Raw genomic sequence first — 24,530 nt, 5'->3', positions numbered from 1 at the left:
GATTTGCTGCTGAAGGAATCTTTTTGTTAGTCATATTGAAATCTGAATCAGAACCCTTAAAAATCAGCCACCATAAAGGCGTTTCTGCTGTCCTGAGCAGCAACCAACTAACCACCAAATCCCTTTCAAATGCAAACATGTCAGGTCAAGGCTGACAACAGAAACAGGCTGCACTTGTGTGTGACCATGAAAGTTGGGTAACAATCTCAGCTGAAATTGCATCCAGCACGATCTCCTTGGTGAAATGAACCAGAGAGGGCCTGATACCCAGGGTGCTTCAGTTTTTTTCCCCACAAATTCTAGGACTTGCCTTCATACTCAAAGGTTTAATACTGAAATAATCATCTTGCTGAAATCTATGGCATTTTGCTTGAGTAGGATCAAGATTCCAGTAGGTATAGGCCAAAGGCTAGCTAAGCCTAGCTAACGCACAGCTCTCACCTTTCCTGTTTTCTATTTGACTTGCAGACAATACTGACATTAAATGGAGATTATAAGTGTGCTAGTTCTCGCCATATGGTGAATTCTACGAGGTTTCCTTTCCCAAGCAAACTTTTTTATTTTTTTTAGAGCACAATGCAAAATGTGCTTTTCCAAATTCAGCTTTCTGAGCAGTTCAATTAAGGTAGGATGCAGGAACAGAGAGATTATTTATGTCTTTCTTGGGCAATATGTTTTTGTTTACTTCTCATGTATACTATATAAATGCACTTAACTTTTTCTTCTGAACCATCACATCAATTAAGTCTCCTTCGAAGTAAATTTTCTTATCCCAAGGTATCTTCCTCTTAAAATTACAGCTTAAAGCAATCCTTAAAGCACCCATACACAAAACAGACATCATTTTTGTCAGAGCTGGCAGGTCTGTTCCTGTTCTGGGTTTGTGCCCACCTCTATCGCTATTCATCTCCATGCAGTGAGGTTACAACATAAATTGGAGTTGCAGAAGTCAAACACAGTCAGTTTTCTACTTCTACGCTTTTTTCTGTCTCCCTGCCTTTCAATCTACCTCCTCTTTAGTCTTCCTGCAGCTCAATAGCAGTATCTGTCTTTGCACTTAACCCTCATTTTCCATAGCAGCTATTCCTGGCTACGAGCATGATCCCTTTTGGCTTCAGGCTGCGCTCCCAGGTCTTGCAGGAACCCCGACAAAGGTGGTATTTCACAGAGATGCAAGATCCAGGCAACAGCTGCTCTCTGCAGAGTTCTGGCAGCCTGGAGCAAGGACTGCAATCTTCAGGAGAAGAGGGAGGCAGATGTCCAAGTTACGCCTAAGTGAGACATATCAACACCTCTTTTTGCAGTCGATCCACTTCTTGGCAGGATCTTTCCTCTGTGTGAGACAAAGTTTTCACCTCCCAAAAAGTTCAGAATCAAGTTGTAAATTTATGGGCACAGTCATGGAGATAGAAGTGTCAAAAATGGTGCTCTAACCGAGGAAGTGCTGACATAGTTGCTATTACTTTAAAAGGAGCGAAAGTACTGAAGTGTTTTCTGGATAGCCATCAAATTAAGGAGGATTCTGGATGTGATCCATGAAGGGCAGAATCCATATAAGGGATTTAAGCTGCAGCTTCCTACTTCTTCCTTCTTAAAATGCCATCACGCTCACACATCTCGAAATGGCTGTGACGCAGAAGAAACAGATAATTGTATTGAAATGCATGAATTTGAAAAACGCACATAGTTAACTGTGCTGTCACTGTTCTATGTCCATCATAAGTTGTTATAAATAGACAAAATGTGTCTTTCTCTCAATGTGTTGCCACAGGTTATAAAAGCATGTTGCTCACAGATGAAAATTTAAGAGGGCACTCATAAAAATGGAGTTGTAACATTTTCTTTGAAAAAGAAGGTCTTTTCTATGGACAGCATTTGTCAGGTATGTCCTTGCAAAGCATTGACCTGGACAGCAGGGGAAAAAAGAATCCATACCACTAGTATTCACAGGTTCTGAGAAAAAAAAAAAAAACAGGCAGAGAGCAAAGCATTAGTTTTCATCCTTTCCCACTGCTGTAGCTCTCTGAGAAGAGATGATGCCAGTAATGGCTATGGGTAAATAGCACTTGTAGATCTTGTCAGGGTTCCTCCACTCCTGGAGGGGAATGCAGGCAGTACATCAACCTGAACACCCACCCTACCACATAAACAGCTGAGCCAGGCAATAGGAGCTTCTCCAAAGAAACTACGCCTTCATCCCTGAACCATAAATTCACAAAACAGTGAATTATCCTGGGGGGCTCCTAAAGTGATCATGGGCATGTGGGGAAGGAGGGCTCTGCCCTCGGAACCCAGGCAGGCAAGTGCAATGCAGTGTGAGCAAGTGGTGCCTAGCACCCGGCAAAGCAGGACGGGTGGAGGAAGGTGTTTTGCCGGCTTGGTGCTTGCAGACAAGCGTACAGACACCTGGCAACGCAGAGATCACCTCTGACAGCAGCGATGCTACTGCCAGTTTAGAATACGAATCCTGTACACTAGGAGACTATTAGCTATTTCAGAACAGCTGTGTGTGGGTTGGAGACACTAGTCACAACAGAAAAAAACATTTCAAGGCTTTTTTTTTTTTTTTTGAAGTTTACTTAATATTTGACAAACAAAATGATTGCCATAGCAACACGTGTATTCTGTTGAACAAATATCTGTGTAAGTACCACAGACATTAAGGGTGTAATTAGCCTATGCTGGTTTACATTGCTTCAAAAACAAATGAATACATTTTATTGTGTATGCTTTTTCTTCTAATTTTGGTGTTTATCAAACACTTTTTAGCATTACTTCTTTATTATGAACTTTCTCCTCTGCAGTACATGTTTCTCTGGAGTTGGTGGGGTGGTGGGCAAAGGACTTAAGACAACTGTTTGCTGTGCTCGTACGAACTGACAGCATCCTTACGTGATAGGCGTACATGATGGAGTAGGGCCCTCCCTAACCAACCACTCTCAGTTTAGAAGTCAAAGGAAACATGAAAGCCACTAAATGCCCATTTTGAATATTCCTTCTACCGCCGTTTTCATTCAATGTCCACCAGTACAACACAACCAGGCTGGAGAGCTGCAGCAGTGTCTCATTTCAGTCGCATTCTCCCAGAGTAGACTGTGCTCAGGGCTCCAGCTTCTCACATCACCCCCCTCGGTACGGCCTCTCCGCACCTTAAATACCTGCTCATGCCTATTACCACAACAACAAAACCAAAAAATCTCAGCTACGTGCCTTTATAGATGTACCACCTGGCTGGCGCTACCTTAAAACGGAGACACTTTGGAGTTTTGAGTGTCTTAGCAAGAGATCAATGTTTTCATTTTTTTTCAATTAAGGAAAAAGAAACTGAAAAATGCAGGTCTCAAAACTGCAAAACTGTCACAGCTCTAATGTCCCCTCTTTCCACTTTTGTACAGCTTAATTCTTCCAATTTTCACCACCTCTAATTCTCCTCCTTGTCAGCATTACAGCTCGTTTTGTGGCAAGCACAAGGGGATTACAGAATTATTTCTAAATATATGATCCGGATGAATAAAAAAAAAAGACATAGAAAGAAAGCACCACCTCCTCACTCTTGAAAATGGAAAAGCATTTTGGGACACTTGAACATTCTTATCACTTTGCAAGTAACGGTAAAATGGGAAAACCAGTGAAAAATACTTAAAAAACACAACCGAAAAACCTCAGTCATCTGAAAGCTCCTACCTATTCCACAGATGAAAGAAAGCTCAAATGTACTTTGGAACTAAACTTTGAATCTTCCTGAGGTTTACTTCTAATTAACATAATTTTCTTGCATAGCTATGTGGAAGTGCACTCTGGAAATGAGCATGCGACCATGGAGAACAGCCATGTTCAAAAGCAAAGTACTCTCTGCCTGAGAGTCTGATAATGCTCTGAATTTAGAGAGAGGGGGGAAGCGGAGATACTGTCTTGGCACATTTATAAATTGGAAAATGAGAGTGACAGCTCCTGAAAGCTCTGCAGCCAGCACAGATAGCGTGATTTCAGTTGTAATTAAAGCAAACAAAAGTCTTTCTGACATGGTAGATAACCTAAAAAAAAAAAAGTAATGGATTAGAAATATAGTTTCTTGATTGGGTAAGAACTTGAGAATTTCAGCGGTTTTTTTCCTCAACAGGCTATCCAGATTTTGAACACAAGTTATGCAGACACTTGCATGGTTTTTCTTCATTAAAGCTTTATGTAAATGCATATGAAAATACATATCTTTATCACATCTGCTGTCCAGAATTTGGATGTTTCTAAAGATTCTCTAATTTACCTTCAGGAAATCAATTAACCCAAACAATTAACAATTTGCTGAAATGTTTATCTGTCCTCACAACTGCTTCGGTTCCAACTAGCACCACAAATTTTTTTCAAATGTCAGTAAGATGGTAGTTTATGTCAATCCACTAGAGGTAGTTTTTACCCACCGATTTCTTAGTTAAAGAACAATAAAATAAAAAAATATGGGTGCTTCACTTCAATTATCTGATGTGGTTATGTAAGCATGATTAGTTGATGATTTTAGTTGTTCAGGCAGACCCAATTTGTTTACACAGTACAACTGAGATGAGTTCTTAAAGACTCCTTTCTATGTGAATTTCACTCTTGGAGGGGTTGATCAGAAACGGGTCCAATTCCGACAATATCTTTTTTTCTTTTTGACTAAAAAGTAAGATATTAAGAATCTAAAAAATATAATATTTAAGTCAAAACTGAGAGAGGAAAACTGTAATAGAATGCAAGAGTAACATTATATGTGGGAGGCTCTGTGAGAAGTGAGAAATATTAGGCAAACATGTTTATTACAAATGCTTCCACATATTCCTATTTGAATGTACATATTCATATCTAAATGTACATTTAAACTGTCAGGACAAGATTTTAAGTGAAAGATTGTAACATAAGAGAACTTCATGCTCTTTTATCTTGGTTTTTAATTTACAACTCTTGGCATTTCTTTTTACATTTTGCATTATTTTCTTTCTGAATAAGCCTGAATAACTGTGCTCTCCAGCAGCTTTCTACATTCAGAACAGTCATGGTTAAGATCTCTGTGGATCTAATTATTGTATTTGACATGGAGGGTATGCAAAACAGTGCCTAATATAAGTATAAAAGTATAATGCTGAATCATGTAATTGTTCTTCTTATCTTTATCCCCTATTTGTCTGTTTCCGCACCCCTGCCCCTGCTCTTTTGATCCACATAATAAAACACTTTGTAAAACTGGACGTCTGGATCCAGTGGTGGAAGCTGCAATATTCGCACTCTTCAGATACCTTTTCCCCCCTTCCTTCCTTCCTGTCAAAATCGCTGGATTCCCAAAGGGGAGATTATTACGTTCAGGGACGTGACAAATTATTCCTCAATCAGGAGTAAAAGAAGAGCCCACATAAAACATTTTCTTTAAGTATGCATCAGTCTCATAACTTACATAAGGAAGGGAAGGGAAAAAATGCACTCCTGATATAACTGATAACCACATTTCAAACATCAGAGTCTATTATGTTTGTTAGGGGTAAGAGAAAGGTAAGTCAAGTTGCCAGCTACAGGAAGGGTCTTGGTAGCTTCTCCTGCATTGTAGTAAAAAAATGGCAATGAGCCCAGAAGATCTGCTTATAGGTTTCTCATGTATTCACTCTGTACTGACCCTTTGGAGTAGCAGCAAGAGCTGCTCAAAAGCACGTAAAGTCTTCCACCCTCAAACCTCATTCAAAACACAGTTTTGAAAGGGTTTTATTTTATCTCTGTGCACCATAAGTGAAAACCTGAAAGAAATCAGGCCAATGATAAACTGGTGCTACCTACACGAACTTCTTCGGTTGTAACTACATAATAGTATTTCTCTTTCAGTACAAAGTAGTTCTCAGGAAGCCCGATTGCAAAATCACTAAGATCTGAAGCTGCAAACTTCAGTACACCACATAATCTTCAATCAAATGCAAATTCCTGATTTCTGTGATGTACTAACTGACTTTTTAAAAGAATGATAATTAAGAGACAGGTAATTTTAATCTTACAGAAAAAGTTTAGGGAGCATGTTCCGCAGATATGCTAAGGAGATCCTAACTCTTCGTATTCTGTTCTCCTTAAATCTTTCCAATCTTTACATATGTTTATTGAGGCTCCACACTTTCAGAAACAGAATATTCAAAAGTAACAAGATCTTTTTGCTTCATCTGTAATATGGAACTGAGAAACGTGTTTTCCTCTTTGTGTAAGTAGTTATAATAAATATGTAAAGAGTAATAATTCAGGTGTGAAGTGGAAAAAAAAATAATGTAAAAATGGACAACAATTATGCAGGTGGCTTCCTGATTTCTAGTCTACGAAACTGGCCAAAAGAGCTCCAAAATGGTTCATAATGAGTCAGCTGTTCCAGCTATATTCTTTACCTAATCCTGCTTTCACTTAGGCGAGTCTAGATCTCAGTCACCTTAATTTTTGCCAGAGTACTATGCATAGTAGCTGTTTTAATTTATTTAATAGTGGCTTCACTCCAGCCAAATACCACAGAGCAGCTCCAGTAAAAGCCACTGCCAATTAGTTCAGTACAATAGTTTTTACTGCATCCACTGAATCAGTAAGAGCTGGGAAGTATAATGAGTAGAAGACCAAGCTGAATACAAGCAGAAGAGAAATGAAGAGCATATTTTAAGACTTCCTTGAAAGATTCTGCCTTTCTGACACTTCTCTAAACAATATAGATCATGTTTATGTGCTATGCCCACGAGAATAGGAAAAGAGTCACAAATAAAATAGACCTTCAGGACTAAGAAAGTACTTTATATCATAAGCTTGTCATTCATAATGATGTAGTCAACACTGTTTGATTACTTATACATATTACTTCATTTTAAGGTTTTATTATGTCTTCCAACAATTTCCATGAAGATTGTAATAGAATTCCCTCTTGTGCCAAGTTATTTTTATTTATTGATTTTGTAAGCAAAATCAATACAAAATATTGTCCTCTAGAATATTATATTTGCTACTCCAAAGCACATGAACAAAAGGCAAAACAAATACTGTGCATCAGTGCATTAATAAGTTATTTTATTGGTAAAATTACTGTGCCACTAAAAGTTTTAGTTGCCATATATAGAACTAGAGATACCACATTTAAGCAATAAGCATGAAATGAAAAGAGAAACAAAAAAAATTTACCCTGATCATAATTTCATAATTTGAAGTTCACGATTGGAAAACACTATAATAATGCAACCTTTATAAGTGATTAAATATTTCGAATGAGAGGAGACTCCTCCTAATTCTAGTCATATTCTAGTAGATGAATGTCTCTTCTTACTCAAGATAACATCTAGACATCAGTTTTCAGTGTATTATGGATATGGCAAATCACTGTCTACATTAAAGTCTGTTACTGAGTAAGCTTTGATTGCAGACTTATTTAATCTGCATAGGTACCTTTGAGTATTTTGAACCTATTGACTGGATTCAGCTCACCATTATATAGACTCTTTCATCCACTGCCAAAACCTGAGATGGACGAAAAAATCCTTAGTACAGACTTCAAATCACTATTTGTTACTTTTGTCTCATTTAAGCTGCTGAAACTAACACGGTCAAGTATAATAGAATTGGAGGATTTTAATTTTTTTTTTGTCTAAAATTCCCTGCAAACAAGAGGTTCTCTTCTCTGCCAGTGACAACAGTGGCACAGGGCAGGAATTCACCAGACCACAGCTCCAGAAAATTTGTAACATCATCAGAAAAGTCTGCCTGTAAACATTTCTTTCTTAACTCACTTTGATGGTGCACAGTTCTGGGTGATAAATATTTTACCGTAGATGTTTTAAGAAAAAAAGAAAGGAAAGGTAATAGATTATAGATGAACAGTGCAGAGGTGGGCAAGAATGTTTTGTGTAGGACTGGAAATAAATGAAAGCAAGTCAGTTGAAAGGAGGAACTCATCAGGGAGAAATATATTGGAGTTTTAAGATCAAAGGGATCAAATGCAATTAGACATGGAAATCATCTCATACATCACCTAGTCCACCTACTTCATAGCGTAGAATCGTTCCACTTTCATTATAGTTTTTTTCTTTGAATTATGTTCTCTTTGGTTCTGAAAGTATTTACTGATCAGCTTCTCCTATTTTTTAAAATTCTACAATTATTTTTTTTTTTAATCATTGGAACCACTTATTGTAAGCTGCACCATAACTACTAAGTAAGAAGATTTAAAAAGACTTCTCCTCTATCAAATGTATCCCACGCTGCTGTCATGTGCAACACTCTTCCAGAATCTCACGCAAAAACCGATCAAACTTTCCCCTCAAACTGAGTAGGTTTCTGTGCCCGCTCTACTGTTGGAAGATTGGCCCAAGACCCCTTCCTCTGGAAGTTAACACTTTTTACTTATCCTGGCACTTTGTAGTTTACATTCATTTATTTGTGCTCATGGCAACATTGTCCTTTAGTATATAGAGGACTTTTTCCATTTAATAAAACAAATCAAACCATTTTTAGCTCTTCTTATGAGCTAGCACATCAATCTCCCTGGATCTTTTCAGGGTCTTCCTTTACACATCTTGAGCGTAGGTGAGCAAAATTGCTCAGAGCATTTAAAAACATGTCATGGAAAATATAGAATATCAAATGCAGACTAACTGTCAGGAGAAAGACACATTGACGCAACTATCCCTTTCTTTCAGGATCTTGACTACTACTTCTGCTCCCCGCTGTGCAAGGCCACATCAACTGACTTGCAGATCTCCTTCCCATATTGATTGATATAGTGCAGATGTGTGCAGAGGGTTTAGGGTAATCAAACCCTCTTTTTCCTCCTTTCTTAAAATACTTTCACATAATTTTTTAGTAAGTATGGATAAAGAGTGATTTGTCCTTTTTCCATTATTGTTATTAGAGCAAAAACCCTCTAATACAGTCTTGTAATTTAATGCGCTGCTCAAAAGCAAGGCAAGGGAACAGTTATTCAAGACAACTGTGTTGTTCTTATGTATGCAGAAAGCTAGCTGGCAAAGCATTTTATTCCAAAAATGTAAATTATTAAGTTGAGGATATAATTTTCTAACATGCGATGACACTTCCAAAATAAAAGCTTCTCAGTGAATTATGTTTTATCTTTGGCATATTTGAATTTACACCTTGTAGGGATAACACAGAAAAAAATACTGCGAAAAGAAATGAGAAACATGTCAGGAACGCAAATCTCTGAGAACCTATTCCTGTACTGTGTGTTCCATGTATTTTCCTCACCTAAGTACAAGAAAAAAAAAAAAAATCATTATTTCCAAACTGTTTTAAAACATACAAAGGATTAATGTGTCATTTCCAAGTGGTTTCCTTTATTTTAGCCTCATTTTGATGTTAATGTCTAATACCAAATAGGCCAACTTAATAATTTCTGTTCATATGGTATGAATAGGCTTTCTGTGACTAGTATGTGCTGTCCATGCAACTAAAGACGTGACACGTAAAGATCTAGTTTCACTAAAATCATCCATAGGCAACTCTTTTGGCAACTCTCTTGGAGATGCTAGAATAATCCCTTTAAACAATCCCTCTGAACAAAAATTTTTTTCCACAGTTTGACTGAAGAACTATATAAAGTGCTATATATATGTGTGCAGCCATACTTTCAGGAAATATTTTCAGTATAGAGTGATAAAATAGTAAGTACAACAGAGATTAAATTTGATATGCCATTTGTGTAGTAAACCACATCTCCAATTTACTCAATATCTCTTTAATCAATGTCCTGAACCAATTACCACTCATTATTCTTGATGTATTGTAAGGGAACACATAACCATATATCACTCTCAATGATCATAACATTTTATGCTAATTTAATACACTACCATGCATACCATCTCAAGGTTAAAAAGAAAAAAAAAAAAAAAAAGGTCTCAAACATTTCTGAAAGAGATCTAGTTCAGGAATTGACTTTCATTTCCATTATTTAAGATAAGTAAATGTACGGATTGATAGACATGTTAGTCACTGTTGCTAATAATTATCCATTTGGAGTACCTTATCAGATATAAAGAGTGGAAATGAGGACCAAATTTAACTGCCAGCATTTGTCATCTACTTTATCCATTTTTTACTCTGCATATTACTTAAACTCACTTCTATACATGGGAACTTTTTGTAGTCTCAGAATTTTTTGATAGATCATCACAATGGCAAGCATTCTATAGGAATTTGAATGAAATGGGCTACGCTTCTACCTGGGAGTGTAATGATAGGACACGGGGTAACGGCCTCAAACTGAAAGAGGGCACATTTAGATTGGATATCAGGAAGAAATTCTTTACTGTGAGGGTGGTGAGGCACTGGAACAGGTTGCCCAGAGAAGCTGTGGATGCCCCATCCCTGGAGGTGTTCAAGTCCAGGCTGGATGGGGCTTTGAGCAGCCTGGTCTAGTGGGAGGTGTCCCTGCCCAGGGCAGGGGGGTGGAACTGGATGATCTTTAAGGTCCCTTCCAACCTGAACGATTCTGTGATTCTAATTCACACTACCCAGCTGCACTTGGCATGAACAAGACCGTCTGTCCAGTTCATCAGAAGATTTTTCCAGTCTCAGTCATATAACACCTCTAAGCAGGAGACACAGCCAGCAAAATGAGCAAAGGAGTTCTGTAATCAGGTAACTTCTCATGTTTAATCACTTCCTAAGCATACGCATCTCACAGCGTAGCGCAATCACAAGAAATTGCCGAGACTGTGTGCTCTGAATTCCCATTTTTCGCTGGAACATACTTACCTCACACTTCCTAAGATTGTTATGACTGATTCATCTATAAAACTACCAAATATAACACAAGTAATAAGGAAAGTAGATATTACTAAGTGTAAAACGTAAAATAATAAAGTAGACAGAATATGGATTAAGCGAGGATTTTTCGAGATCAAGAAATATATTTGAAAAGGGAACTTTCTGTCTTAAGAAAAGACAGAAATAAAAGGAAAATGAAGGGAGTAAGAGAGGGCATAATTACATCTGTGAGGGGATGGAATTAAGAAATAGAAAGTTAAAGTCTCAGTAATACTAAACAAGGTAGAAGAAAGAAGAGAAAAGCCAGAGAACTGGAAAAGGCAAAAGAGGAGGGGTGAGATTTCTCAGATAGCTTGGTATTAAAAGGTTCTGATTATGGAAGCATACACATAAAACACAGCAACAATTGGGAAATGCTCCCTGGCAGAACATAACAACAAATTACTAGGATAAATGCAAAAACCTGTAAGCTGAAGCCTATTAAGCTACATAGTAAAAAGAAGAGTTAATAATGACATACCATTGGGTATCAGTAATAGGGAAGGGAGTGGGAGAGAAGATCAATCTGCTCCTCACTGCGACCCTGGCGGATTCTGTGTTTCTCCCCATTCATTTGCTTGTAGCATTTACAAGTTCTAAAATCCTATTTCACTGTAAGGTTGCAAAAACTATTGGAACACTAATATAAGCAAAACCCACCAAAATAGATGGCCTTTCCCTGAATATTCAAAACAGTAAATGTTTTTCTTCTATTTTTGGAACACTATACAAATGGAACATAAATTGCAATGAGCTACAATAACTTAAATACGAAGCTCATATTTAGATTTTTTAGTTTCCTAGCAGTGTTCACTGTATGATTATTTTAATTTCATCTGAGATGCTGAAAAAAGAAATTATGGCACTGCCAAAGCAGATGGCTGGTGTAATGAATACCACAGCTCAGAGTCACAGTGAAACTCCACTGATGAAAAATACTATTAATATAAAAGTTTCCTTTCTCAACCCTTTTGGGAAGGACTGGTTTTTATGTGTCTCAAGGTGTTGCAAACCAAACCTTGAATTTAATGGCTATGTTTTTATTTTATGTGTGTATATATACATGCTTAATTGTTTTTAAGCTTACTATGTGTAAGTCTTACCAACTGTCCACTCCAAATGCTCCTAATTTTTTAATGAACTGAATAATTAGCGAAAATAATACATCACGGAATGGCCCAGAAGTTTTTAATGAAAGCATCCAACTGAGCTTTTTTTAATATTTTTTTTTAAATATAATATGGATATATCGCTAATAGAGAATAACTTTCTGCATCATTTAAAATATAAAATATTTAAGTATATAAACACCAAATATATTCACCTTTAAAAACATCTTTGTAGGACTCTGGAGAGGTATGATTCATGAACGCTTTCCTGTCACTTGGGGATCTCTGGATGAAAGTTACCATAGAGTGAGCATTTCTATGATCAGCCTAACATCTTTTTTTCACATCATTGAGACTCGAGAGCCTCAAGTACAGCATTATGAGATCACACATGGGTTAAGACTGAGGCACATGGAAAAAAGAACCTCCGTCTCAAAAATAAAACTGATCTAAGTTCTCTAACAATTCACACAAACCTCTTACTTAACTTAAAAGATATGAGTTCAAGTTACAGAAAAGTTAACAAAGAAACAGCCATATGTTCCCTACGGAAATGGTATGTACCACTTCAACTTGCAAATTTAGGTCTAACTACAGTATATTTACAGGCTTTCAAGTAAGGTCTTCAACCATGGTGGTAACCTCAGCCTTCCTGGTAAGATAATAAGATAGCACAACATTTTTCAAGAGAAGACTTCAGCTTTGACCAACATTTACAGACATCGTTACATGATAAATACAAAACTTAAAACAAAGTGTAAAGACCTATACAGTAAATTAAACTATTTACGCAATCCACTATCTGAAAGAAGGCTCCAAAAAAAGGTTACATTAGTACCAATGACCTACCCTCAACCTCAGAGACATTTTGATGAGCTAAAAGCACATTTAACACCATGTCCTTTGAGATCTTCATTATACCATTGCACCAAAACTTCCATTACTGTAGCACTGCTGACTCAAGAAGACATCCAAGACAAAAAAAAAACCAAACGTAGCACTGGCATCATATGCTAGAAAGAGACACAAAGTTACTTCTGCCAGTTTGATCTTCTATATCTTACTCAGGACAGAAAATCAAAGGCTTAAAGAGAACTGAAAAAGCCAGATGCACCTTTAGAACACCTGAGGACTACGTGACATCAGTAGAACTAGAGCTAGTAGGTCCGTTGCCGCTGAAAATTATCTAAACATATAAACAAATAACAAACAAGGTGTATAACTGCTTATGTTACTAAGGGATACAGCATGAAAACAAGAAGAGTTTTTCCACATGCCAACGTTTCCGCAGCTGATCTAATCCTAGGTATAGCCTCTTCCTACTAATCCTCCTCCAAGCTAAGTTTAGAAAAAGGTGAATTTTCGCAGGAATGAACTATATGAAGCCATAAATCCTCCATCAGAACTGGAACGGGAGTTCAAGCTGTTGAGCAGAATTTGTTAGATCACATTTCCAGACTCAGCCATCCCCAGGGGGGAGTACAGAGACAAGGAATTACCATAGGAAATGCCAACATCCAGCTGCGCTTAGCATAGAGATTCGGTTACTTATTTTCCCTGCTCTGTGAGTTTGGCCAGCACAGCTGGCAAAGCCCAGGCAGGGGTGCAATGGCCCTGCTCATCTTCTCATTGCTCCTTGATCACAAATCCCAAAAAGAGAAGAGCTGACATGAACAGGAGTGGTACCAATTCAGTCCCAACTCCCCATGAGGGAAAAAGGAGAAGAATAAACCTGCTCTCACTCCCCTACGCAGCCTCTTAGTCTTAACCGTGTTAAACACAGCATTTCACATACGTGTCAGCACACACAGCGAAGGAAGGGTCTTAAAAGAAACCATGGACAGATGAAAGGCAACAGTGAAAAGAACTTGAATCAATTCTTATCTCAGCATCCACCAGAAGCAGCTGAAGGTCACATTCAGGAAACGTTCCCACTGGAGGAAAATGGAGTTTTAAAATATCTTTATGATAATGACAGTGCAGACAGCAATCAGAACTACTAAAAGCTGACAGTGCACCAGGGCCAAGTGAACGGTACCCAAAATGTTACAGAAAATAACAATGATGATAGTGAGCTGTCAAAAGTCTCTGCCATGGCTGTTCCTAAAAAGAGGGAATGGCGTGGGAATCAAGACGAGTGATGTTCACAAAGGAGCAAACAACCGACAGACCTAAAGGCTGACTTACAGCAGAGATGAGCCTCTGAAAACATTGATAAATCTGTTCTCTACAAGATCCTGCTGAAAATCCTAGTGACACGCTGTGCCTTATTCATTGTCCACCTGCCTGCTGCTGTCACACTACGGAGATGACTTTATTACATTTGTGTGATAGGTGGACAAGAGCTGATCCAAAAGCCCATTTTAAAGTCAATGGAAAAAGTTCCACTGACTTTAATGGCATTTTCATCAAGTTCAGAAGCAATAAGCACTTTAGGTGCCTGCTAGATAAAGGTTGCTACTTAAATATAAAGTTAATGATATTGCCTGCACAGAGAAAGCGAAAGATTGTGGAAGAAAATTAAGTTCTGATGTGTTTGCACTCATTCTCTGCTATGTGACAAGCAGCTTTGGAGCTCCCGCAGCACAGAACACCCCCCAGCTTCAAGATCATTTTTGTACAGGCATTTGGAAGCGCAAATATTCTCTGTGGAACAGCTTTTAACCATGTCTGCTCACGTTCTGGACCATTTGCCATTGCTACAGGTTGTCCTTAGCACAGGTACTGACACTTGAACTTGCCCTTGGAGTGACTAATTTTTTTCCAAAAAGGTGCCAGGATTTTAAGATTTCGACATACTTGGTTTTTTTCTGCTTATGAAAACAAGCAAATAAAAAAAGCCAATGCATAACAAAAAAAAACCTCGCAAGCAACTCTAAAAAATGCACAATACAAAAAGCCTCTCCTTCAAGACTAAAAACATTTATTGATTAAGAATGTTACAGTTACACTTTTAGTTTGTGCATTAGATTCTTCTGACCAGGAACTTGCAATTTGGAATTAAAAAGCTGTTGCAAGTCTTACCCACTGCTGTGACTTTTTTTTTTTTTTTCAAGTAACTATTTTTTTCCCAACTTTTCTATTTTAAGCAAAATTTAATTATTATTCAATGTGTGCTGCTGATAAGAGAAAGAATTATGCAGAATAACTGAAAAAGCAGATTTATTTTTTCCCCTCTCACATTTTAGAATAATTGGTTTCCAGATCTGGCCAGCCTGTTTGACTATTTCATCATCATAATAAGAAGTAATTGTGAACCTTCAGTCAGAGTTTAGGTTTTTACTTCATCTGGTTTTCCTCATTTTGCATAGCACAAATATTTCAGAACTTCTTCCAACCAAATCTGATTGCCGCAGCGAGAATTTTATCTGTTCATGCATCTGGAGAGGCAGAGGATGAGATTTCTCATATACACAAAGGTATAGAAACCTCCAGAGATTAAGAATCTAAACGAACATAATAGAAAATGATGAATGATACTATTGAGAACGGTTTAAGGAATATTTATGTATTATTTGGCACTTCATGAAAATGGACATCTGGGTAGACATTTAACATTTGCTTTCTTTTTGGGAACTGTTTAAAAAATAAAGATTTCCCCCCCCCCCCCCTCGGAATCTTTATCTTCAGGGGGAATACTGCTGACACGCCAATACCGACTCAGAGACTCTCCCAGGCTGAAAGGAGCCGAGGAAGTCATTAGTCCAACTTCCTGCACAAAGCAGGATCAACGCTGAATCCAGACCAGTTAGCTCCGGGCTTGGTCCAGCTGGGTCCTCAACCTGCACAGCCTCGCTGGGTAAAGCTTAAATAAGCTTGATTGCATTTAACAAATGAAAAAAGACATGCATGTAATGTTTGGGGGGGTTGATTTCAAAATAGCGTCACTGACAGATTTCAGTCAAAAGCTGGACGATAACAGTGACAGAACTAGCGAATTTTCAACTTTTTTGTTTTGTATATGCTTCTACTTTGTCCGTGTTGTTATTTAAATTCTAGGTTATTTTAAAATAAATATTTAAATCTATATTTATTTAAATATATGCATATATTCTTATATATGTATATTTAAATACATCTTTATATACATTAAAAATGTGAAAACCAGCAGGGCTCCTCTACACAGAGATTTGATTTAGCTTTTTTAAAGATATTAAAAAACCACTCTAGTATCTCTGGTATTAATGTGACTTCGATGACATGCTAGCACATCAATCAATATTGTGGAATAATTCTGCCTCTTAGTTTCTGTTTTAAAAATTATTTTTAATAGTCAAAATATTTCAAAAGATGAAAACCTTGGGTTCTAAACTGTGCATTCTATTTCATATATCAAAGTTCTCTGAAAAGATTTTAGCAAATGTTGTTGCATTTAGAAAAAAACACAAACTCACTAAGTCATCCCTAGTTTGTAAATCTAATTCATTACACTGCAGCAAAAGAAAGACGTTATTCCTCTTGGTATAAAATTCATGACCACTAACAACATGTACTAGTTTGGCTGTAAGACTAAAATTCCGAACGTCTGATCAATGACTATTTTAAGATTAAGTGACCATTTGGGATCACATTCATCAATACTAATGGTATCTTATTTAAAAGTTTAATGAGAAAGCTATAATGCGTATCACATTCCTCAGTAAGATACATTATTATTGAATTTCAGATAGAGGATATTATGAAAAATTAAATAAAAGAAAAAAAAAGTTTTTCTAAAATGGATTTTCTAAGTGTATTGAACACATGAACTGGACCGTAGGCATTTGTTAAGAGGGCTGTTCTTTAGTTCAATCTTGTTTATGTTCACTACGTATAGAAAGAGTATGTCTTTAAGTTAGATTCGAAATGAGTCATTACGGAACATGCTGACACCTACATCATAAAATAAAATACATGGCATTTTCAGTTAAATGTTTTACCATAATGGGTCAGTCAGATCCATGAAGTGATTTTGCTCCTCAGAAGTCATTTATTCCCTGTATTTGAAGATGTGAGCCAGCTCTTGTATTTGAGAAATTAATAAGTGTAGCAGTTGAACTAACAATGATTCATGCCCAGGGTAAAAACCTGTCAAAACTGAGAGATGTGTAAAATATTCTTTTAGTTCATATTCTTTTGTAGCAAGGAGGGGAACCATTATTTCTTGGAAGCATGGAACAAAGAATTTTTGAAAACAGATGGGTGTATCAGTTGACTCTGGTTGCTCGTGGTGAACTCTGGCAGATCTTAATCCAAATTAAAGCTCTGGTCAGATTTTCCAGCCTTGAGCAGCTACTAATACAGTCTCCAATGAAGACTCCTAACAGTCCTTGCCCTGGACTGGCTGTCCTGGTTTGAGGTTTTTGGGTTTTTATTTATTTAAAAAAAAAAAAACCACAAAAAAACCCCAAACAAACCCAAACAACAACAACAAACTAAACTTATTTTTCCATGCAGCAATGCTGAGGAAGACTTATTGTCACAGATATTTGATAAAAATGTCACTAGTACCTCATGATTGTAAAAGTAGCTTTCAATTGTACACTATTTCTGGAAACATCATTAGTACCTACAACTGATTGTAGCAAGAGGTAAGTGGAATTTAAAAAAAACACAAAAAACCACCTTTTATACACATCTTTTTTTGTCTATGGGCTATGATGGACAAACCCTTCACTTACAATGAACATTTCTGGGACATTTCTGCATATTGTCAATGCACAGAAGAGAAATAGGGAGGATGTGATAGGGTTGGCAGTTTCACAGCGGAAGCTAGAACTTGTGCTGTATAAAATAAATTGTTCATAGATTAAGGGAGCTGCTCACTTAAATAGAGTAACATTGACTATTTATATAGCATTAGCACACAGGAATTCCAGTCCCCGTGGATTATCCTGAGATGTTTCTAAACTGCTGGATCTTAGAAACTCAGCAGGACACTACCTAAGTCCTCCTGAAATAACAGTATTTACACTTGATAAGAATGACAATATTATTGAAAATAAATACCTTTTCTGTCAATAAACATTTTGTTTGAAAAGCTAAATGCCCTAGAATCCATTTTTACTGAACAATAGCAAAGCACAATGTTATTCCTTCAATACTATCATTGAACAAGAAGTTGAAAACACGAATACCGATTTTTCAACTCTGGTGATTCTGAATGAGGAAAAAAAGAGCCATCTTGTACCTAAAATAGAATTATTTATTTATTTTGTTTACTTATAAAACTTGAGATTGAACAGCAGCACTGGAACAGAGACCCACTAAGTTACGTGAACAGCAGCAGCATGTTGGCTATGTGGAAAAGTGGAGGGGATCTATTTTTTTAACAGTTACACAAGGCTGAATTTGCATATATGAATCAACATGTCAGCTGATTAAATCAACCACTTTTCTAGAAGAAATTAAATTAAACCCTTCTGAAAAGCAGGTAAGTGGATGGATAGGCAGATTGTATGTGACACGACAGCTTTCATATTAGAGTCAAAAAACCCAGCTGAAGCACCAAAATAGCACCCCAGTTTCCCTTCTTTTTTAATTCAGAATGTTTTAAAAGCAAGCAGTTATGACAGTTCACCCCCTGTTCTGCAGGTGCTCAACAGCAACGCCCGTCATATCATCACAAATAAACCAATAATGTAAATATAACAATGCATATATGAAGACATACAAACCAAAAGACATGCAGATACTCCAGGTATAACTCTGCTACTTCTAGTACGTGGGAGGCTGCCTAATGAATTGAATGCAAGTACTTACTGGACTGCAATTCAACATGGATGAAATAAGAAAAAGCTGTTTATCAGACTAATACTAAACAAACATCAATGCCTGTGATTCTCAGCATAAAATACACTCTTCCTATTTTCCCCATATTCTATTTATGGGGACTGGTGGTTATTAAGTTTTGCCACATAATTTAGACGAAACGGTGGACAGAAGTGGGACACGGTGTGCTCGTATGAACACTCACTCCTATGGGATAATTCAAGACAGCACATAGTGTCACCAAATGCCCTTTGCCAGATTTTACTACAAAGCACATCATCTCCTCAGGCAAAGACCTTGTCTTTTTATATCTCTAAAATCCTTGCATGGGTGTGGAGCTACATAAAATAAAGTCAAATATATGTATGTGTAGCATGCCAAGATCACCTACAGCCTAGCTATGATGTTAGCAAATTCTAATGTATCCATTAAAATTTCAGCTCAAAGCCTTTAAAGGGGGAAAATTTGAGCAGCCCACTTCCATGAATTCCTCAATAGCTGACCTTTTAAACATCTAATCTTGTCATACCTAAAAGAGGAATAAAATATATCACAAAAATACCTGCAAGAAGTAACTTCAAATTTTGGGGAGCGGCTGTCACTCAAAATTCCCTTCTTATTTTTCTCTCACTGCCCTAAATCTGATAAAAATTGGTCTTTTGTGTTCTTGATTACAGATACAGATGAATGGGAAAGTCACGTCTGGATCAGACTTTTATTTATGATCTCCTAAGTTGAGGAGTATGCACATGCATGATCGGCTTCTGGACTCATCTCAAAAGGAAGAAATGAAAGATGAAAGATCACCCTGAGAACCTCAGGAAATACACGTGAAAAACAGATTTATCTAAAGCAGCGTGCATTTCTGGAGGAAAAAGCTGATAGCACGACATTTATATTGGATCTTTACTTCATAGACAGCATTACATAAAATATTGCTGTCCAGATCACTGCTGCTTTAAGAAGTATTTTGTAATTCTTTTGTATAGAATAATCTTGTTGGGAAAATATTGTTTCCATGTGTTAGAAGATAGATTTCATTTCATCTTTGTTGTGTATGTTTCCAACCATTAGCTGGTACTCCATATAATGCTCTTCAAAATCAGATTTTCATGAGGACTCTATAAACTATCTTCTTGAAAACACCTGTACATGTTAACACCAAACAGCGTCTTGATAAGACACAGTAAGATAAAAATAAGACATAATGTAAGGTAACTTATTTATCCTTTAATTTTTGCAGAAAAAAAAAAAAAACAAAAGCCAAAACCCACAATTAATTACACTGACCAAGAAGATTACTGACAATTGAACATTTAGTTTCCACCTAATTGGTAGAAAGATAATCTCTTAATGCAGAAGAGACAATAATAATTTAAGACTTCATTGAATTTTTCCTCTCATGGATTCTTATAATCTGCAGACTAACTCCTGCAGATCTTTTCAGCGCACTCGAATAAGCCAGTATCAGAGCCAATCTCTAAAAGCTTGATGAGCCTGTCACTTGTTGCTGTTCAACCTCCAGTCGCTGTAGACTGTGGTCACTACACCCTATCAGCAACCTCTAAAAATAGATATTACAGCAGCAAAGGGGTGACGGGCAGCAGCACACAGCAGAAAAGTAACTCCTTTCTCGTAGGGTTTCTTTGTTTCAGACAGTGTTGGACTCTCATCTTTACTTCAATACATTAAACTACAAATATCCAGAAACACTTTTGCAATATTTTTCATTCCTACCAAATGAGTGACGCTTAGATCTAAAAATATTTTTCTCCTACCTTTCTGAAGGGGATTGGATTATTCTTCATCCTAATCCTACCGTAAGAATTATTAAAAGCTATTTTCACAGTGCTTTAAACTAAATACATTGTTTTATTAAATTCCCTACCTAAAAAAGATTACAGTTTGAAGCCTTAATTCAGGAAAATATTTTCTTTTTTAGAGAGTGTGTAAATGCTTGTGCTTCTAAACCAGAGTGGAACTTTAATCTGGTTTTTAAGCACATTTCTGAACCAAGAACTAAAAACCCCTGCACATCGTTCATCTTGCACTGAAAGCAGAAAATGATGCACTAGTAATACAAAATAGAATAAAGTAGGAAAAAGTCCTGAAAGTTGGTATTCAAAAGGGATTTGAAAGCAGGGAGAAGGAAAGGACAGTTCGTAGGACAAAACCAAAATCACAAGGAAGGGATTATTACATCAAATGAGGAAAAAAAGGGGAGTTACAAAGAAAAAGAACTGATCTCATTTACTTCTTCACTTACTCTTTTGTGGCATATTATATTCTAGCAAGAGCATGGGGAGAACATGCTTATGATGTCTGAGCAAAAAGCCCACTAATATCCAGAGTAAAGCTTATTTTCGTTTCATATGGACTCCAGGGACAACTCACAAGGTATAACCTTCTGCTGAGGGACACCGAAGTTCCTCAATGGCAAAAAGAACTTCTTAGGACCTCAGTGCTCACTGCACTGTAAATTGCAAATTCACTGACCCATCTTTTGCCATTAATGCAAGAACAGTGTCCTATTTCCACTTTCTAATCCAAACCATAGATCAGGTTTTGGCAATTGTGAATAATACCACCAGCAGAGTGAGAAAAAATTTAAATGTCATTTTAACACAACCCTTATTAAAAGCAATAGTGAAATAACCTTTCCTCTGGAAATCTCAACTGGCTTAGATGCTCTGCCTCTCAGAGCATCACATTCTGTGCTCACACCCTGACAATCTTCAAAGGAAAATCAAAATCAAAAAGAAATGGCATTGCAAAACTCTCCTCTCTGCATACAATACGCACAATGGCTTCCCTGCTGCTGTGTTACACTGTCCCAGACGAACCAGGATGGCAGGACATTCACCAAGAATGTATGTGTTCATTTCTCAAATTAGTTCCTACTTACTGATCTATTGCCTTGCAAAATGAGACTTTTTCAGTGATGCCAAGCAAATTACAGCGAGTGCCAGAAAGGAAGTCTGAACTACAACACAGTCGATCCGTGCAAGTTTCAGCAAAGTCAAAAAACTTGGAGAATCAACGGAAGCATTTCAGAAGCATGGAGAGCTATGGAGTACTGCAGCAAAGAACAGAAAGTACCTCTAAAATTGCCACAGCCATGCCACACAGCACTTTGAATTCCTTAGCAAAGGAATTTTCTTCCATATGAATTTTATAGAGCTACACCAAAACAGCTGCTGTGCCACATGAAATGGTTTTGTTTCTTCTATTAAGCATGATTTAAATGATTCATTCAATTATTACTTTTGTATTCAAAGATGGCTTATTTTCATGCAGATTTATGTCCCGTTATGCATAGAGGACATTCTTAATTGTGCTGAAACAACTGCAAATTTAATTAAAGTTTGCCATTCCAAGCATAAAATAGATTAAAGAAAAATGCTGACAACAGTAAAATAAATATTCAACTATTTAATTTAACTCAACTTGTTTTATAATCCAAACATCAAAATAACCTTGTTTCTAATTACAATTTCATGACAAAATGTCTTAAGAAACATTTGTCTCTATTTTTCTCCAATCTGCTCAGCTGAAACACACTAGCTTATTTATAAAACTGTTGATTAATAAATCGGTTACAGCTGTATTACTGTATGTTACAAAGAACACAGATTAATGTATGTAAACAACCATTATATTTTTAAAAACCCAAATCTTTGAAAGTCCACAAAAGCAGAAATCCCATCAAATACATTACAGTGCAATTATACACCTAAATCTTAACAAAGAAGGAAAAAAATGTTAGAAGGCGGCAACCATCAGTCGTAAAGTCAAGGGGTCTGTGGCAATTTACAGCAGATGGAGAGATCATCTAAACGCTTACAACAAGTTATTTGCAGTTCCTTGTACTGGGTATTACTAAAGACTCAACCATGTGTTGTGACACAAGAAAATCCTCAGTTCTGTAAAAAGTTACATTCAAATGAGACATGAAGAAATACTCTGGCCTGATTCTACTGAAACTAAGTTCAAAAACTCCAATTCAGTTATGTCATTTAATATGAATCTTATAGGCAATAAATTTTATTATTCGTAGTTAACAGCTGGGGAAAGGACGAAGGCAGACAGTTGGATTTCCTCTCAACCAGACCAAATAAGTCTGGCTCTGACTGAGAAAAAAAAAAAAAAAAAAAAGAGAAGGCCCAAGAAGAATGGACACTAACTTAATCCTTCATGTTACTAGTTACATACGTTAGTTATGCAGAAATAAAGAATTGCATACCTTTCACCAACAGATTTTGAGAAAACAGAAGAGCCTCATCCGCCTAAAAATATCCCAAGAAGCAGAAAATTTCAAGGAAGAAAGGCTTTGTACCACATATTCACAAGAATATTTTCCATAACGTCTGAAAGAATTGGTTTACACTCTTTTTGGTGATTTTCCCTTCCACCCTAAGGAACAGTTTCTTCTCAGGAGGTAACAGACTTCAATGGCATTATTATTACTTATATCAACTGAGGATCCGGCTGACAACATCCAGCTATTAACCACTTTTAGCACCGTCACCACCACTTCTAGAGGATGCAAGAATCACAGTATGTTTTTGGTTTGAAAGCCGTGAGCCCAAGTGGAGCACTTAAAAGTAAGCATCACAAGCCTCATCCAAAGCCATCCAGGACGACCACCACAAACTGTTTGCCAAACCCCGTTCATTTCTCATTTTAATAACTTCTTTTCACTATACTTCAGCAAAGGAAATGGCTAGACGCAAAATGTAAATGCTGCGAACACCATCCCTCTAAGGAACTACCAGCAACTGGACTGTTAAAGGCAGGAAAAGTTTCTTTTTGCAACAAAACCAAGAATGAAATATGGAAAGTGATATATTCATCATGCATTGAGAGCAATTTGCATGCCAATGGACCATTGTTACTGTGGGGCAGGGATTAATCCCTGATGTTACTACATTTCAATGTAATAAAGTGTGATGGATATTTTCATGTTTGTCTGTATTTCTATATCAGCTATAAATGCAAACAGTAAGAAAATCCCAAACAAATAAACACATCCAAAATTAAAACTTCAGTACATCAAATGAGGAAATTAAGACAGTATAAGGGATTATTAAAGTCTTTCACACAAAAAGAAGCAATCAAGAAGGTAAACAGCAAGGAGCAAATATTTTCCAGACAGGAATAAAACTGGAACCCTCCACAACAAAAAAAAAACACTGAACTGAACAAAAGCAGCTCTTTCTTGGTTTATTGGTCAACACGTACTGTAAAAAAAGCCTGATCCAGAATCCACTAGAATTAGTAGAAGAACACCTACTTGAATCTAGTCCCAAGTAAACAAATCATTTTACATCAACACTTTTAGAATACTTCAGATCACCTTTCAGCACATTTTCAGGTTTGCAGATATAATTATTAAAGCTGCAGGTATACAGATCAATACAGCAATGTTACCAGGCGACCAGAAAGGTTTGTATACTGACTGGAAATTAATATTTTTTTTGTTCTAAGAATTTCAATCCACTACGCACAGCTATTGCATTATCAGTTACCAACACATAACAATAAGTAAACTTCTATACTGTTGTATAAAGTGATAAAAAAATATAAACTTTTATCATTTCTGAACATTGACTTCTGATATTAAGGTCACAGGTATTTGTAAATTTTCCTGTTCAAAAATAAAAAACCAAAACCCCAAACAACCCAAACTTGCTTGAATAACCACTATGAGAAACAAAGAATACACTGCATTATATAGTCCAAGAGACCTTCAGACTATCAGGTTTCAGACTACTGAAGACAATAATAAAATTTCCATGACTTGAATCAGCCTAGATCTTTTTGTTAATATAGTCCATAAATTACACGTACAACTGTTTAAAACAGGAAGGAATA

General features: G+C 36.7%; 1 protein-coding gene across 3 annotated transcripts in view; it reads right to left on the bottom strand.

Annotated features, from left to right (window-relative positions):
• The window catches only part of DPP10 (dipeptidyl peptidase like 10), a 225,530-nt gene that overhangs the window by 114,733 nt on the left and 86,267 nt on the right, over positions 1-24,530 (bottom strand). The gene's annotated exons all lie outside the window — the stretch shown is intronic.

Source organism: Rissa tridactyla, chromosome 7 (genome assembly GCF_028500815.1).
Source record: "Rissa tridactyla isolate bRisTri1 chromosome 7, bRisTri1.patW.cur.20221130, whole genome shotgun sequence".
Taxonomy (NCBI): Eukaryota; Metazoa; Chordata; class Aves; order Charadriiformes; family Laridae; genus Rissa; species Rissa tridactyla.
Note: the sequence above shows the minus strand (reverse complement) of the source record. Positions and strands in the feature narration are given on the sequence as shown.